This window comes from Herpailurus yagouaroundi, unplaced genomic scaffold, assembly GCF_014898765.1.
Source record: "Herpailurus yagouaroundi ecotype Mexico unplaced genomic scaffold, PumYag 164, whole genome shotgun sequence".
NCBI classification, from domain to species: Eukaryota; Metazoa; Chordata; class Mammalia; order Carnivora; family Felidae; genus Herpailurus; species Herpailurus yagouaroundi.
In genome coordinates, this window is record NW_024412405.1 from 46,149,618 (window position 1) to 46,165,708 (window position 16,091).

The 16,091-nt window shown below is 35.9% G+C and overlaps 1 long non-coding RNA gene across 2 annotated transcripts; it reads left to right on the forward strand.

The window, feature by feature from the left end:
- The first annotated feature begins 5,238 nt into the window (after positions 1-5,238).
- LOC121037966 (uncharacterized) lies at positions 5,239-14,935 on the forward strand. 2 transcript variants are annotated; one of them, XR_005794085.1, is made up of 2 exons: positions 5,239-5,284; positions 14,487-14,935. It is a non-coding gene; the product is annotated as an uncharacterized LOC121037966 (long non-coding RNA). The 2 variants fall into 2 exon arrangements; XR_005794086.1 differs by lacking the exon at positions 5,239-5,284 and adding an exon at positions 13,886-14,012.
- The last annotated feature ends 1,156 nt before the right edge of the window (positions 14,936-16,091 follow it).

The following is a 16,091-nucleotide window of genomic DNA, read 5'->3' on the forward strand; positions in this document are numbered from 1 at the left end:
CCACAGCAAAATACCACAGACTGGGTGACTTAAACAACAGAAATTTATTTCTCAGAGTTCTGAAGGCTCGAAGTCCAAGATCAAACTGCTGGTAAGGTAGGTTTCATTTTGAGCCTCTTTTCTTATAGAAAACCACCAGCTAGCTGTGTACTCACATGACCTTTTCTTTGTGCATGAGAGATGGGAAAGAGAGAGAGCGATCACCCTGGTGTTTCTTATGAGGACACCAAGCCTATCAAATCAGGACCCTACCTACCCTTATGACCTCACTGAACCTGAACTATTTCCTCAGAGGCCCCATCTCCCAATACAGCCAAAATGAAGGTTAGAGCTTCAACATAACAGATTTTGGGAGACACATTTACCCTGTAACAATATTATTTACTCATTTAAAGAGTAAAGTTCAAGTATTTTTAGTATATTTACAGAGTTATGCAACCATTACCACAATTTTATTTTCACTAGCCCCTCTCCCCCCATTAAAAACTCATAGCCACCTACAGCCATTCACCACTTCCCCCTGACACTCCTCCCTAACTGTTGGCAACTATTAACTATTTTCTGTGCCTATGGATCTACCTGTTCTAAACATTTAATATAAAGAATGCCATACAATGTGTGGTCTTTTGTTGTTCTCATTATTCACGTAGCATGATGTTTTCAAGGTTCAATCATACTGTAGCACATATCAGGATTTCATTTTTTTTCTATGAACAAATAATATTCCATTGTACAGACATACCACATTCTTGCTTCTCCATTCTTCAGTTGATGGACATTTGGGTTGTTTCCACTTTTTGGCTGTTGTGAATAATGCTTCTGTGAACATTCATGTACAGGTTTTTATGTGAACATATATTCACATTTCTCCTGGCCACACACCTGTGATTCAAATGAAACTGCTGGATCGTACGGTAACTGTGGCTTTAGTGTTCTGAGAAACCATCACTGAAGCCCCATGGGCCTGAGGTTTATTTAATGGACTTTTAAAAATTGCTAATTCAGACTCTTTGCTCAGTATAGTTCTATTCAAATTTTCTGTTACTTCTAAAGTCAGTTTCAATAATTTATGCTTCCCAGGAATTATTACATTTCAAGTAGAGTACCTAATTTGTGTCATAAAATTGTATAAGTGTTCCATTTTTATTTCTGTAAAATTAATATTAATTGTGCCCTGCTCATATCTGATTTTTTTTTAATTTTTTTTTCAATGCTTTTTTATTTATTTTTGGGACAGAGAGAGACAGAGCATGAACGGGGGGAGGGGCAGAGAGAGAGGGAGACACAGAATCGGAAACAGGCTCCAGGCTCCGAGCCATCAGCCCAGAGCCTGACGCGGGGCTCGAACTCACGGACCACGAGATCGTGACCTGGCTGAAGTCGGACGCTTAACCGACTGCGCCACCCAGGCGCCCCTGCTCATATCTGATTTTAATTATTTGGGCATTCTTTCTTTCTCTTGGGTCAGTCTAGCTGAAGTTTGTTACATTTTTTTTATCTTTTCAAAAAACCAATTTTTGGTTTTGTTGATTCTGTTTTTCTACTCTAAATTTCATAAACTTCCACTTTCGTGTCTTCATTATATTCTTCCTTTGTTTGCTCAAATTTAGTTTACCCTTCTTTTCCCATTGCTTTAAGGTAAAAAGATAATAGACTACTGATTTGAGATCTTTCTTCTCTTTTAAAATTATAAATGTTAAGGCTGCAAATTTCCCTGTAATTACATGATTCCACAAGTTTTTACATGTTGTATATTCATGTTCACTCATCTCAAAGTATTTTTTAATTTCCCTTGTGATTTCATCTTTAACCTATTAGCCATGTTAAGTAAGTGATGCTTAATTTCCACAGCTTTCTGAACTTGCCATTTCCTTCTGTTATTATATTTAATTTCACTCCACTGTAGTCAGAGGAAAGTAATTTATAAGATCCCAATCTTGTCACTTTATTTAGACTTGGTTTATGGCTTATCATATGTTCTATCTTGGAGAATGTTCCATGACATGTACAGATCTTGTTAGGTGGAGTATTGCACAGATGTCTATCGTGTCTAGTTGGTTTATAGTGCTGTTTAAGTCTTCTATTTTCTTATTGGTCTTCTGCCTACTTGTTCTAACCATTAGTGAAAGCAAGGCATTGAGATCTCAAACTATTATAGTTGAATTGTTGTTTCTCCCTTCAGTTCTGTCAGTTTTTTCTTTATATATGCTAGTGCTCCACTGCTAGGTAGGTGTATACTTACAATTGTGATCTTTCTGATAGATTAAACCTTTAATCAATGTCTCTCTTTATCTCTAGTCCTTTAGTTTGTTTTAAAATTAACTTTGGTCTGGTATTAATATAGCCATTTCAGCTTTCTCAACACTTGATCTGTTTGCATCTTTGAGTCTAAAGTGTGTCTTCTGTACATAGCATATATTTGGTCTTGGTTTGGTTTTGTTTCCATTCAGTCTGACAATCTCTGCTTTTTAATGACACCGTTTAATTCATTTACATCTAATGTTGTTATTTATATAGTTAGATTTAAGTTGCCATTTCACCTTTAGTTTTCTGTATGTCTCATGATACTAATTTCTCTACCCTTCCTTTTGAATCAAGTAAATATTTTCTGGTGTAGTATTTTAGTTCCTTTAATGATTTTTTTTAATAATACATAGATATATGTATTCATTAGAGGCTATTCTAGGGCATACTATATATATCTCCTCAGAATCTACTTCAGTGTATACTGATTTAACTTCAGCGAGACTCAATCCTATCTCACGCTATTCCCTTTTCCTCTTTGTGTTATTATTGCTACAAATATTTCATTTATATATGTTATAAAACCAATAAGACATTGTTATAATTATTGCATTATATGTTATGTCTTTTAAAGAAGCTGAGAGCGGGGTGGTGCCTGGGTGACTCAGTTGGTTGAACGTTCAACTCTTGATTTCAGCTCGGGTCATGATCTCATCATCGTGAAATCAATCTCTGCATCTGGCTCTGTGCTGAGTATGAAGCCAGCTTGAGATTCTTTCTCTCCCTCTCTCTCTCTCTCTGCCCCTCCCCTGCTTGTGCACACTCTCTTACTCTCTCTCTCAAAATAAATAAATAAATATTTAAAAAAAAAATAAAGAAGCTGAGACGAAGATAAAGAAGTATATATTCATAGAGTTTGTTATAATGGCCTTATTATTTACCATTTCTGGGTTTATTCCTATAGATTCAATTTACTATCTGGTACCATTCTGTACTCTAATATGGCTTTTCTCCCACCCACACGCTCTGTACTGTTATTGTCAAATCTATTCTATTTCTAAAAGGTGTTAGACTCTACCATGCACTTAATTACATATATGTTGCTTTACCTAATTGTTTTTTTAAGTCAGGTAAGACAAGATAGGAAAAGATATATGCATTTTTACTGGCTGTTTTTGTTTTAATTAACTTTACCAGGGCTTTTAATTTTTGTCATGGGTTTGAATTACTATCTGGGGTAATTTCCTTTCACCTAAAAAAATATATATATTTTAGTACTTCTTATAAGTATGTTTGGCTAGATATGAAAACTCTTTTTTTGGATCTGAGGACATCTTTATTTCAAATTAAATTTTGAAAGACAATCTTGCTGGATATGAATCGTAATTGACTTTTTTGGTGTTTGTTTTCAGCACTTTGAATATGACATCACCCTGTATTCTGGCCTTCACTATTTCTGACAATTAATCTCATTGGAGTTCCCTTGTACAGGATTAGTAAAGGAACTGCTGCTTTTAAGATATTCTTGAAAAATTTCACCTTTCATCAGTTTTACTCTGTATCTGAGTATAGATTTATTTCCTTTTATACTACTTGGAGTTGGTTGTGCTTCTTAGATGTGTAGATTAAGGTTTTTCCACAAATTGGGGAAATAGTCATTATGTTTTCAATTTTTTTAAATGCTTTTCTCTCTCTCATCTTACTCCCTAAAGGGTGTAGCCTTGGGCACACGACAATCATCCAAGGATGACAGTGGTTTTAGCAGGGCTATCTTGGTCTGCCTCTTTATGGGATCTGTTAAGCTGTAGGCCTTTCTTGGTACCAAATAGTTAGGTTCCACTAATTGCTTGCTCATTGCACTATTGTTTTGACAATGTCCTGGGGGCATAAATTGCAGCACATTGTGATCCAATTAAATTAAGGCACCTTTTCAGGGGTAGTTTTGAGGCAAATCTTCAAAATTTGTTGTGACTACAGGAGGGCTCTTCTTAGCTGTATCTCTCCCTGATTCTTTCTTGTATATTAACTGGCCTACAGTTTAGTTTGTTACTCTCATGGAGCTACCAGGTTCCTATAATTGCTTAAAAAATAAAGTCAGTGAACTTGGGGAGAACTTCAGAGCTCTCTGTTCTTATAGCTAGGCTCTCCCCCTGGGCTAAATTTCTGCATCACTGCTCTGAAGCTGGAGATGCAAACAGCTGCCTGCTTCTCCTTGAATGACACCGTTTTAAGAGCCGGGGGCTGGGTGCAGGCAGAGGAGGTAGCCTCTAGCCTCTTCTGGTGTGGAACCTCTGTCAAACAAGCAAGCTAGGGCAAGGGTGAATGGGATTTCAGTATTTTCAATCTTCCATGACTGGGGTAGAACTTCCAAACTACAAGTGTGGGCTAGGTGAACGCCCTGAACTCTCAGGGCTGGAAGAGGATGAAAAAAAAGCTGACAGCTGAGAGAGATACCACACTCACTGAAGGAGAGCTGGGGAAGCGAAGCTCTATATTCTTTGCCACAGCCATCCAGAGTGCTGACTGGGGAGGGGGCACGTAGAGTGGGAGTGGGTGTGACAAGTGCCACGCACTTACCATTCGTCCCAAAATTTAGTAGATGTTTTCGAATAAATAAATGTTTCTACATGTGCTGCATGCCCGTAGGACGATTTCCACAGACTTTAGATAATTGTTTAATTTTCATCAATCATGGCTGCCTGGGGAAAGAGTCCACGGAGTCCTCACAATGCCTTTTGGGAAACTGTTCATCTGTAAGCTTTCTTTCATGACTCTCTTCCTTTCCTCAACATTGGCTGTATTCACCTACACTGACAAATGTAGCATGTTGTGTTCCTTGTGACTTTTTTGCATTTTTCCATTTTATGATTACACCAGGATTATTTTTTCCCTGAACTAATACTGATGGGGCTTTACAATATAATAAATATTATTGCCAATGTCTCTTCAGGAACAACTGATGAGGTTTTGGGGTGATGGTGTGGAGGTCTGGAGCCGACGACCAAGAAAGAATTCTTGAAGACATCTTTGATGCAAAAAGGTGATCTCGGGGACAGGGCCGTGGGCAGAAAGAGCTGCACTGGGGTTGTGAGGAGTGGCTAGTTCTATAGTAAGAAGTTGGGGAGGAAAAGTGTAAAGGGAGGCCTCCAGAGGGACTTTCATCTGCTAAAGAGGACTCCTAAACTGCCTTACTATTGTCAAGCTAAGGTTGTTTTCCCTCTAGTAAGACATTAACATTAGGACGCTAGGGGGTTCCTGGAGAACTCTGTATTTGTCTCAAGTATTTGGCTGCAGGTTATGAGGAAATTTAATTTTACCTGCCATTTCCTTCTTGCCTTTGTTTCCCATATCACTATGAGGAGTGATGTTGGGGCTCCAGGAAACTGAGTCTATAGGTTTCTGGAGAGTAGGCTATAGATGGCCTTTTTCTTGTAATTTAGTAAGATATTTGCAAACTGATGGAGACCCATGTCCTGTATGACTGTGATCTCTATCAGTTAGTCATTTTTTTCTTTCCTTTCCATTGTCCTTGGGCAGCCAAGAGTGCCTGAAGGATATCACACACATCCCACCTGGGGGGAGGGGGTGTGTGCTAGCTTGCACTCTGTCCTTAGCCTGCCCCATGCTCGCTCATCACAACTAGGAGACTTTCTCTAGGTTACATGCCCAGGATAGCAATAGGCAGATTTTATGAGACTAACCAACTGTTATTACCTAAAGCCAAATTCTTTTCAAAATAGACTTTTGCTGGCATGTTCAAGAGAGTTCAGGGTGGCTCCCTAACCTTGACATAATTTAGTATTGTAAGCCATTTGTGATTTCTGTCTATATCATTTAGGTGTCATTTACTGACTATTAGTGAAACTAAATGTTTTTTGTTTCACGGCCATGTAGATTTCCCACTTGGTTAAGTGTTTGTAGAACACTTGTTTGCCTATTTTTTATGTTGGGTTATGAGAATTGCTTTAATACTCTGGAAACCCCTGGTACTTAGACTGATACTGAAACACAGTTCTTGAAAAATTTTCAAATCTTTATAAGTTTTGGCTGCCCATTTCATTTAGAATGTGTACATTGATGACCAGAACATCTTAAGCTTATGCAATTGGATCTGTCATTTTCCTATAAGGGTTTATGTCCTATCCACAGTGTTCTTGCATTCATCACCACAGGTAGCACTTTGCCCATTGTACTCATCAAATGCAGAGCATCAAACTTAGGATTCTTCCATTTCTCCCCACAGGCTTTTCACCATGTCACCTTTCCATTCTTCATCACAGGCAGTGATTCATCTATAGCACTTTCAATTTATTTCCAAAGACACCTCTTTTCCTGCAGTGCTCTGGCACTTGTTACGACAAGCTCCATCTGTAATGGTTTCCCACTGCTCACATCAGGCTCTGCTCCTTCCACAGGCTCTTCATTCTTCACTACTGGCACCGCTCCATCTGCAGTGCTTTTTCATTCTGCATCCTGGTTAGTGTTTTGTCCTTAGTGTTCTCTCTTCCATTGCCATCTATAGTGTCTTTTGATTCTTCACCAAAGGCTGGGTTTCATTCCTGGTGCTTATGCTCTGTGGTCGGTCCTTCATTCATAGTGCTTCCCCATTCTCTACCTTGGGCAATTGTTCCTCTGTAGTGGTTGTCTATATTTCTTCACAAGCAATGTTTTTGTTTGTTTGGTTTTTTGTTGTTGCTGTTGTTGTACTCTTCCAATCTTCACCAAGCACTACTTCATGTACAAATCTTTTTCCAAGTCCACAAATGTACCAAGTTTTCTTCTCATTCAGGGTCGATCTGCTATTTTCTCAGCTTCTCTGCTTCATTATTGCATTATACAATTCCTTTGGTTTCAAATGTAATGAGCCTTCCTATGAAAGTCCATTTTGGCCCCACGATGTAAATTTCATCATCCCTTTATATTCTCCCTTGTTATTCTATATTATTTTTATAAAACCTTATGTTTGCCTTGTTCATATATCATTTCATGTTTTCGAAGTTACACTATGTGTTTCATGTGAACATTGGCCAGGCCAGTACATTTTTTTTTCTAATGTTGAACACAGTGCCAGGTTACAGACAATGAGTAATATTAATTTTTTTAGAAATGGGTGGGTAAATGAGGGAATAAATAAGTATTAATTATTTCAAGCATGTTTCTATATTTAGCTTTTGCTTAAGCAGGGCAAGAATTTTTAGTGATTTGAGCTTATACTACTTAAATGTATTTCACCTGCCAATCTTTTGATATAGAGGTTAAGTCCTTTTTGTTGATAACTAGTTGCATTCCATATCTTTTTTTTACCTGACTTATGATTTCCCACTTTCTTCTAAGATACATCTATATAAATTGAACACATTTTCCTAGAAGTCTTAGAATTATTCTAAAATTTACAAGGTATTTTACCACTTACAGTTATCCACACTGAATTTTAAATTATTTCAGTTGTCTTGTTTGTATTCTAATCATCACCTTCATCACAAATCTTATGTGTACCGAATATTTAATTAATTTATGTAACACTATAATAAATTCAGTTGCATGAACTCAGTTGGGAATAAACAAGATAGACGTTAGTAAGCATTCAACTCAATGAGTTGAAAAAGTAGCGTATGAGTACAGCAGAGTACTATCGCCAGCCCATGTACATGTACATCATGTTCTGGGAATCAGTAGTTTTTGCAGACTGTGAAGAATAAGAGTTAATCTAGTAAGTCAGTTAACTGCATATCAGCTCGTAGACTTCTACTGTTATTTTATTCAATAGGCTATGGAGACATTTCAAACTTAAAAGATATAGGGCAGTTAAAAGATACCATAAGCAGTTATATAAATGTATCAGCCTTTAGTCGATTCTATTCTGATTTTTTTTCAGTGCTTATAGGATAACAGTACATTAACAGTAGAGAACTATCACTATCTGAAGTATTTGTGATTTTAGCTAAAATGCTATTCATATTATTAAAATGTATGTCATTATAAAATGTGAACTGTTTCCATTGGAACAAAATTCTCTTTAAAAATAAGAGTTCCTACATAAGTGATCAGGGTTACACATCACCATCAATAAGTCATGTTGATATCATATACCTCCTGAAAAGATGCCGATAAGAAGGGCACATCAGCTTAGGGGTGTTCTTATCCAAAATACATAATCTCATCTAATCATGACAAAACAGCAGATTGGTGGCCATGTGAAAATATATCTGACCAGTGCTCTTCAAAAAGTGTCCAAGTCATGAAGCACAAGAAAAAACCTGAAAAAACAGTCAGCTTGTAGGAGATGAGTCATGACAACTAAATGCAACAACAGTATCATGGATTGGATCCTAAAATAGAAAAAGGACATTGAAAGAAACTGGTGAAGTCTGAGAAAAGTCTATAATTTCCTTTATAGTACTGTACCAATGTTAACATCTAAATTTCAATAAATGTACCATGGTTGTGTAAGGTGTTAACATTAGGAGATAGTAGGTGAAGGATATATGGGATTCCTCTGTACTATCTATGCAACTCTTCTATAAATACAAAAGTATTTCAAAATAGGAAAGTCTAAGGATTTTTCCTTCTGCGAAGGTTTTATAATATGTAGCTCTTCACCAAATGTCCATTGAGTGATGAATGGATAAAGAAGATGTGATATATATATATATATATATATATATATATATATATATACATACAATGGAGTATTACTCAGCAATCAAAAAAGAATGAAATCTTGCCATTTGCATCTACGTGGATGGAACTAGAGGCTATTATGCTAAGCAAAATTAGTCAGAGAAAGATAAATATCATAGGACTTCACTCATATGAGGACTTTAGGACACAGAACAGATGAACACATGGAAGGGAAGCAAAAATAATATAAAAACAGGGAGGAGGACAAAAACATAAGAGACTCTTAAAGATGGAGAACAAACAGAGGGTTACTGGAGGAGTTGTGGGAGGGGGGATGAGCTAAATGGGTAAGGAGCATTAAGGAATCTACTCCTGAAATCATTGTTGCACTATATGCTAACTAACTTGGATGTAGGTTAAAATAAATAAATTAATAAAATAAAATATAACATGTAGCTCTTCACGTGTCCCTATAATTGACAATTACTTGAAGAGATCAAAGTCCAATCCATATCATGTGTGCTATTGCCTCAGAGTACCATTATTTATACCATCTCTCATTGCTAAGGATGCCTATCGGGGAAAACGACAAATCGAGGTTCTTCAAACCTACTTCTGGTTAACTATGAATAAGTCATAGAAGTTCCAGTTTTATTATGGCTCTGATCTAATTTTTCTAAAATTATTTTACCCAGGTTAGGGGTGCCTGTGTGGCTCAGTCGGTTGAGTGTCCAATTTTGGCTCCAGTCATGATCTCATGGTCCGTGAGTTCTAGCCCCACATCGGGCTCTGTGCTGACAGCTCAGAGACTGCTTCAGATTCTGTGTCTCCCTCTCTGTCCCTCCCTTGCTTGTACTCTGTCTCTCTCTCTCTCTCAAAAAATAAACATTAAAAAAAAAGTTTAAAATTATTTTACCCAGGTTAGCCATCTGCCACCTGAAGATCATTTATTTTCTAAAACTTGTGGCCAAAGTTAGACATGTGTGTATTCTAATGCTGAAGGGAACACCCATGGAGGGGAATAGCCTGGTTCATCTGGTTTGTTTCATGTTTTATCACACCATATAGCACCCAGCTTGATGAAGGAGTTGGACTCCAGCATACTGAACAAAAACCTTGCTCTGAACTTGTTGGCTCATTTAAACTTGTGAGACATCTTACACTGTCTCCCAACTTTGAAATGTATATTGCACTATCATTTGGAAAGACTTGTTAAATGTTCAAATAAACTGACCCTGAGATCCCACATCCTGGCATACAAATAATAGCAAACTGGTAATTATAAGCTATATTCAAGAAGAAGCCATCACAATCTTGTCAGTAAGTTAAAAATATTGAAACAGCCTACACATCCAAAGGAAGAGTAATGGTTTAGTTAATTAGGTATAGATATATAATTAAATAACATACAAACATTAAAAAAAAACCACTAATATAGACTGTAATTTTATATTTTTGACATGTAAAATAAAAAGATAAATTACCACCTCAACTCTCAGAAATTACAAAATAAAAATTAAAGCAAAATTAAGTAATGTTAAGTAAAGGACAGCCTTGCTACTGCTTTATTTGATTTAAAACTTAATTCACAGAGTTTGGCTCCCATTATTGTAAAAATCTGAATTAATTTTGAACTCAACTTGAAAAATTGCCATGATAAGTCCACACATAAAACATTTCTTATACTTTAATTCTAAATATGAAGAAATTTTTGCATGTTGTTAGATTCATTTCTGTTTTTTATATATAGCCTTTATGAAAAGTAATGTCCCTACATCATTCAGATACATTGAAGAAACATAAATATGTTTATTTACTATATAGGCAACAAATAGTTATCTATAGAAAATGAAAGGTTGAAATGTCTGATTTAGGTCTATTCAGCCATCAACCAATCTAATTTATTATTCGATCTTTTTAAAATTTATTTTAAAGTGAGAAAAAGAGAGACATGAGCGGAGGAGAGGGGCAGAAGCAGAGGGGGAGAGAGAGAATCTTAAGCAGCCTCCATGCTCAGTGTGGAACTCGACACACGGCTCCCTCCCACAACCCTGGGATCAAGACCTGAGCCAAAATCAAGAGTCAGTGGCTCAACCAACTGAGCCACCCAGGTGCCCCTATTATTAGATTTTTTAAGTTATCTTTTTTCTACCTGGATTCTGGGCAAAGTGTGTGTTTCTATTTTTAATTTACTCCCCAAGATAAATCATTTGATTTGGTTTGTGTTATTACCAACAGATCAATTTACTTTAGAGGACTTTGTATGAGATATTCTGGTTAAGGTGAAGATAATTTGTTACCATGGAAGCACAGAAGTAAAAATAGCACCTGATGAGCTGGTACACTTACCCATCATCTGAGAGAGATATATTTCAAACAAAGTAGCATTAGACTCAGAGATTTCCCTTCATTATTTAAACCCCACTAGTTGAAAGATAGTTGCTCTTTACTTCTCAAACAATAATGCAGTTGAAAGTTTAGAAAATAAAACATACAACTACTGCTAATATACAAGAGGCTACAACCTGGCACATTTCAACAATGATATATATGTACTGAGGAAAACATCCACACTCACTACCATGCCTTTAAAACATTCACGATTTAATAATTGTTTATTAAAAATCTCACAATAAATATTAGTGAAATATTTCAATCTAATATGAATTTCCCACTAGCTACAGTTTTAATTTAGTTTTCCACAAGAGTGACTGTTGCACCAGGTAACATCATATGATTTTTAGGGATCACTAAATCATAGATGATTTTCATGACTTATTTAAAAACATGTAACATAAAAATTTCACAAAGTTTTTTTAGTCTTTTGAAGTTAGGAGACCATTAAACTTTGAACCTATTCACTACTCTACATTAGGTAGTAAACTAATTAGGACCCATTTATTAATCACCAACTTATGTCTATCAATAAGGACAAGTAGCAAAATAATTACTGTAAAAAACAAACAGCACCTTATGAGAAAAACTGATTTTCATGTCTAAATATCAAAGTACCCAGGAATGAAATGTCCTACTCTTATTTAAAAGAAGAAGAGGAAGAAGAAGAAGAAGAAGAAGAAGAAGAAGAAGAAGAAGAAGCAGCAGCAGAAGAAGAAATATTTCCTAGGTTTTTTGTCACAATTTTCTCAGTCATTTATAATTCCTTAATCAGTTTTGTATTCTATTTATATTTTGTTTTCAATTTTCATTCTTTCCATTCATAAAGGCATTATGAACATTCTTTTTAAACTCAGAGCTGAATATTTAAATTTACTCTGGTGAACAAATTTCCTGAAGAATTCATCTAGGCATACATAGAAAATGAAACATATCCCCTGGGTGGCTCAGTAGGTTAAATGTCTGACTTTTGATTTAAGCTCAGGTCATGATCTTACATTTCATGAGATCAAGCCCCATGTCGTTGGGCTCTGTACTGGGAACATGGAGCCTGCCTGCGATTCTCTCTCTCTCTCTCTCTCTCTCTCTCTCTCTCTCTCTCTGCTTCTCCCCTAGTCTCTCTCAAAATAAATAAAAACTTTAAAAAAATAAAAATTAAAAAAAATTAAACATATTAGGTATTTTATAAAAGTTAGAGACTTTTAATTAAGTTTAAGAAATGTTTTTAAATCCTATTTTGACCTTCAAATTTACACCTGATTTTAGGAACAATTGCCAGTGATGTTTACTTTATTCTTTTATTCACTATAATCACCTGTAGTGGGGGGGGGTGTCACATTAGTTTCTTTAAACTTTTGAAAATATCTGTTACTTAATCTTTTCAAGCATTAGCAGTGTCTTAAACGTGATTATTGATTTCTTCTGTCCCTGCATGACTATCCTGCACTGTGAACCATACAAAATTCCTCAAAAAATTTTTTTTTCACCCAAGTGACTAACAAATGACTCACAGAACCTACAGGGCCTGGGCAGAGTCATCTAGCTGATACACTACATGGGATAAAAGTGAACATACTGAATTCTCTTAATGGGTGTAATGGTTATTTTCCCAATAACTATTTGGATGAATTCCTAAGGATGAAAATGGGGACACGCACTTTGAAATATCATTTATTCATTTATTTAATGTTCATTTGTTTGTTTCTAATTTTTGAGAGAGAGAAATAGAGAGCAAGAGTGGGAGACAGAGAATTGCAAGCAGGCTCCACACTGTCAGTGCAGGGCCCACCGGTGGGGCTCAAACTCACAAACTGTGAGATCATGACCCGAGCCAAAATTAAGTCGGCTGCTTAACTGACAGAGCCACCCAGGTGCCCCTGAAATAGACAGCATTTATAGTGGACAGCCTAAAATTTGGGAAACTGGGGAGATAAGGAGAATGTTACTGATCTTTTATGAAATAATAAATAGTTGCCTTCTGCGAGGTTCTGTCAGCTCTACAGACAGCAGCTTTAGCAAATCTGTTTGGTTTTTTTCATTCTCATAAAGAAACACCTAGCATTATTTGATATTCCAACATCTGATACTAAATCTCTACTTTCTCATACTTCCTTGGGAAATTCTGATGCTAAATCTCTACTTTCTCCTATTTCCTTGGGAAATTCTGGAGAAAATGGGGGAAAAAAATGCTACTCTCCAAAGAATACGGGAAAATAAAAAAAGTAGAGAGACAGTGAGGCATTTGGGAGAAGGTAGGTAAGAAAGAAGATTGCAGGGAAGAGATGGACTAGAGCAGAAAAATAGTGATCTTGCTAATACAGGATATATACTTGCTTTATTACCAGGACAACCTTTGGTCTAAATTACTATACCCATTCAGGAAACGGAAGTTGTGAGATCACCATCGCCATCAACCAGTTTAATTACTATATACAGATGAACTACTTTGCAAGCATTTTTCTGTTCATTTGCAAGAAATTACCATGAATTTTTGCCATGTGTCTCTGTGTCAGAACTACTTAGAGTGTTTTAAAATTTAACAATTAAAAATACTTTTTAATTCATAACGTGAAGAAAGTTTAGCAAAACTTATGAATTTTTAAAACCTTGACACTGTAATTAGGTCCCTAATGTGACTGCATATCTGCATTTATAGCATCTGAATTTATAACATATCTGTATTTCTGACAGGGTCTATCGGTGATCCTTCTGCGACAAGATCACCAAATATTTTCTTTACGTACTTAACACCGGTATGTTCTATGAAAAGTTGATTTATTTTATATAAGAGCATAACCACTCTGTAGAACTAGACACTTTTCTGTGCTAACATATCATTACATAAATCTCATTGAATCTGTCTTGTACTACAGGTAATTCTGGGCCTACTATAAACTTTTATTCATGTGGATACAATCTATTTGCTCTTTCATTTTTCTAAACTACAACTGAATATTTCCTTTATAATTTGAAAGGTAGGGCTTTGATGGTATTTATTTTAGTTTTATAATTCAACTCCCTGAGGGTATTATACAGGGAACTGGGAAAATGAATACTTATAACCTGGGAATATGTGTATGTGAATTTATTTCTGTACCTCATGCCAAGTCTACTATGTAAATGTCAGTTTGTTCCCTGCTTTTGGGTGAGTAAGTCACTTTGATTAGAAGTCAAGCTAAAATAAATCCTTCAACTCACAGGCCTTGTTTTTTTCTTTTTGTTTCTAGGTCAATGCTTATTTTTCTGCAGGTACTCACCTCCGCTCTGAGCTGCCAAACAGGCTTGTCTCCAGGATTCATCTCCACTAATTAAGAAGCTGAGTCCGAAGGAAAAAAATAGGCCCCGCCCCCACCAGTTCCTCCTCCAGGCGCTTCAATCCTGATGATTGCCCCTTTGCAAACACTTGGAGTTGCAATCCAGGGAATCCTGTAAAATATCTTCCACTCATTTGCTAAAGCTGAAAGTATGTTCATATATCAAATCCCTGGAGATGTCCTGTCTTTCTCTCCTTTGTTCAAACTATATTTTGTGAATATGGTACAGAGCTTGTTAAGTGGTGATCAGATCATTCTCTAGTTGGATTTAAAAGACTTTTCCTTTGATAGATGCACATGCACTTCCTCTGCCAATTCTCTCAAAAGCTTTCTTTTACATTAAAGAAGATGCTAACGTTAAAGAAGAGTTGGTGTCTGTTAAGACTGCACCACTTGGATTAAATTATTCTGTGTTTTCAGTCTGTTTTACATATGGTTGTACACGAGACTCCATGTGCGCAAAAATAGCCAGCATTATTAAACAAGACACGTGAAATGAGAACAGGTAAAATGATGCAAATGGCAGAAAACTATTCGGGGAGTTATGACGAATCTAAACCAAAAATATACATCCAAATATTACATTACTACTTTCAGGGGCAACAGAGACGAAAACGAAGTTCACAGGTAGTTCCGTATTACATTGAGTATCAGGACTATTCAGATTTTGAAGAGTTCATGAGAAATTGCAAATTAGAAAAAGGGATAAGCTTTTCTTCTACCCCATACCTCTGAAAAATAGTTTATATTTCTTTCATGAGAAAATGCCCCTAGAAATATTATTTTGATTAATGAGATTCTTAAAATCACTTGGGAGCCTCATTGAGATACACTATCGCAGGATTACTACTTTACAAAATGTTCAGTACTCTTAACAATAAGGACCTTAGGCACAAAGTACTAGGGTTTTTGAAATTTTCTTATTAGTCAGAAGTATTTGTTTAGTGCATTAGACTGTTTCTCCAGTAACTCTGGAAATACCTTTTAAACTTTAGTCCCATATGTTTAAAAGTTAGGAAATATCCTATTTATCCTTATTTAGTAAGCAAAGAACACATAAACATTCTCATTTAATGTAGGTATGACATTTGAAAAAAGTGATTAACAACCAATCTGCAGAGCTAGACAAGTTTCTGTATTAATATAGCATTACATTAACCTCGTTGAATCTTTCTTTTACTATAAGTAATTCTGATAAAATAAATTTGACACATGCTTTAAAAGATTAAAGAAACAAATCTGACTTAATCATTTTGGGCAATATACAAAGTGGAATTAGGTGGAAACAAAGAAAGCTCCAAAAATAAGTGTGCATCTATCTGGCCAGGTTATATTCAGCATTTTCTCACTTCTACATTTCTGTACTTCAGAGAATCCTTCTAAGAGGTCTAGGGTCTACCAGACCATTAAAAAATGCTGCCACATATTTAAAAACTATCAATAGAAACCCCCAATTAAAATTTATCTTCCTTCTGCTTCATTTCCTGGGAAACTTTTTCTATCCTAATTTTAACTAAG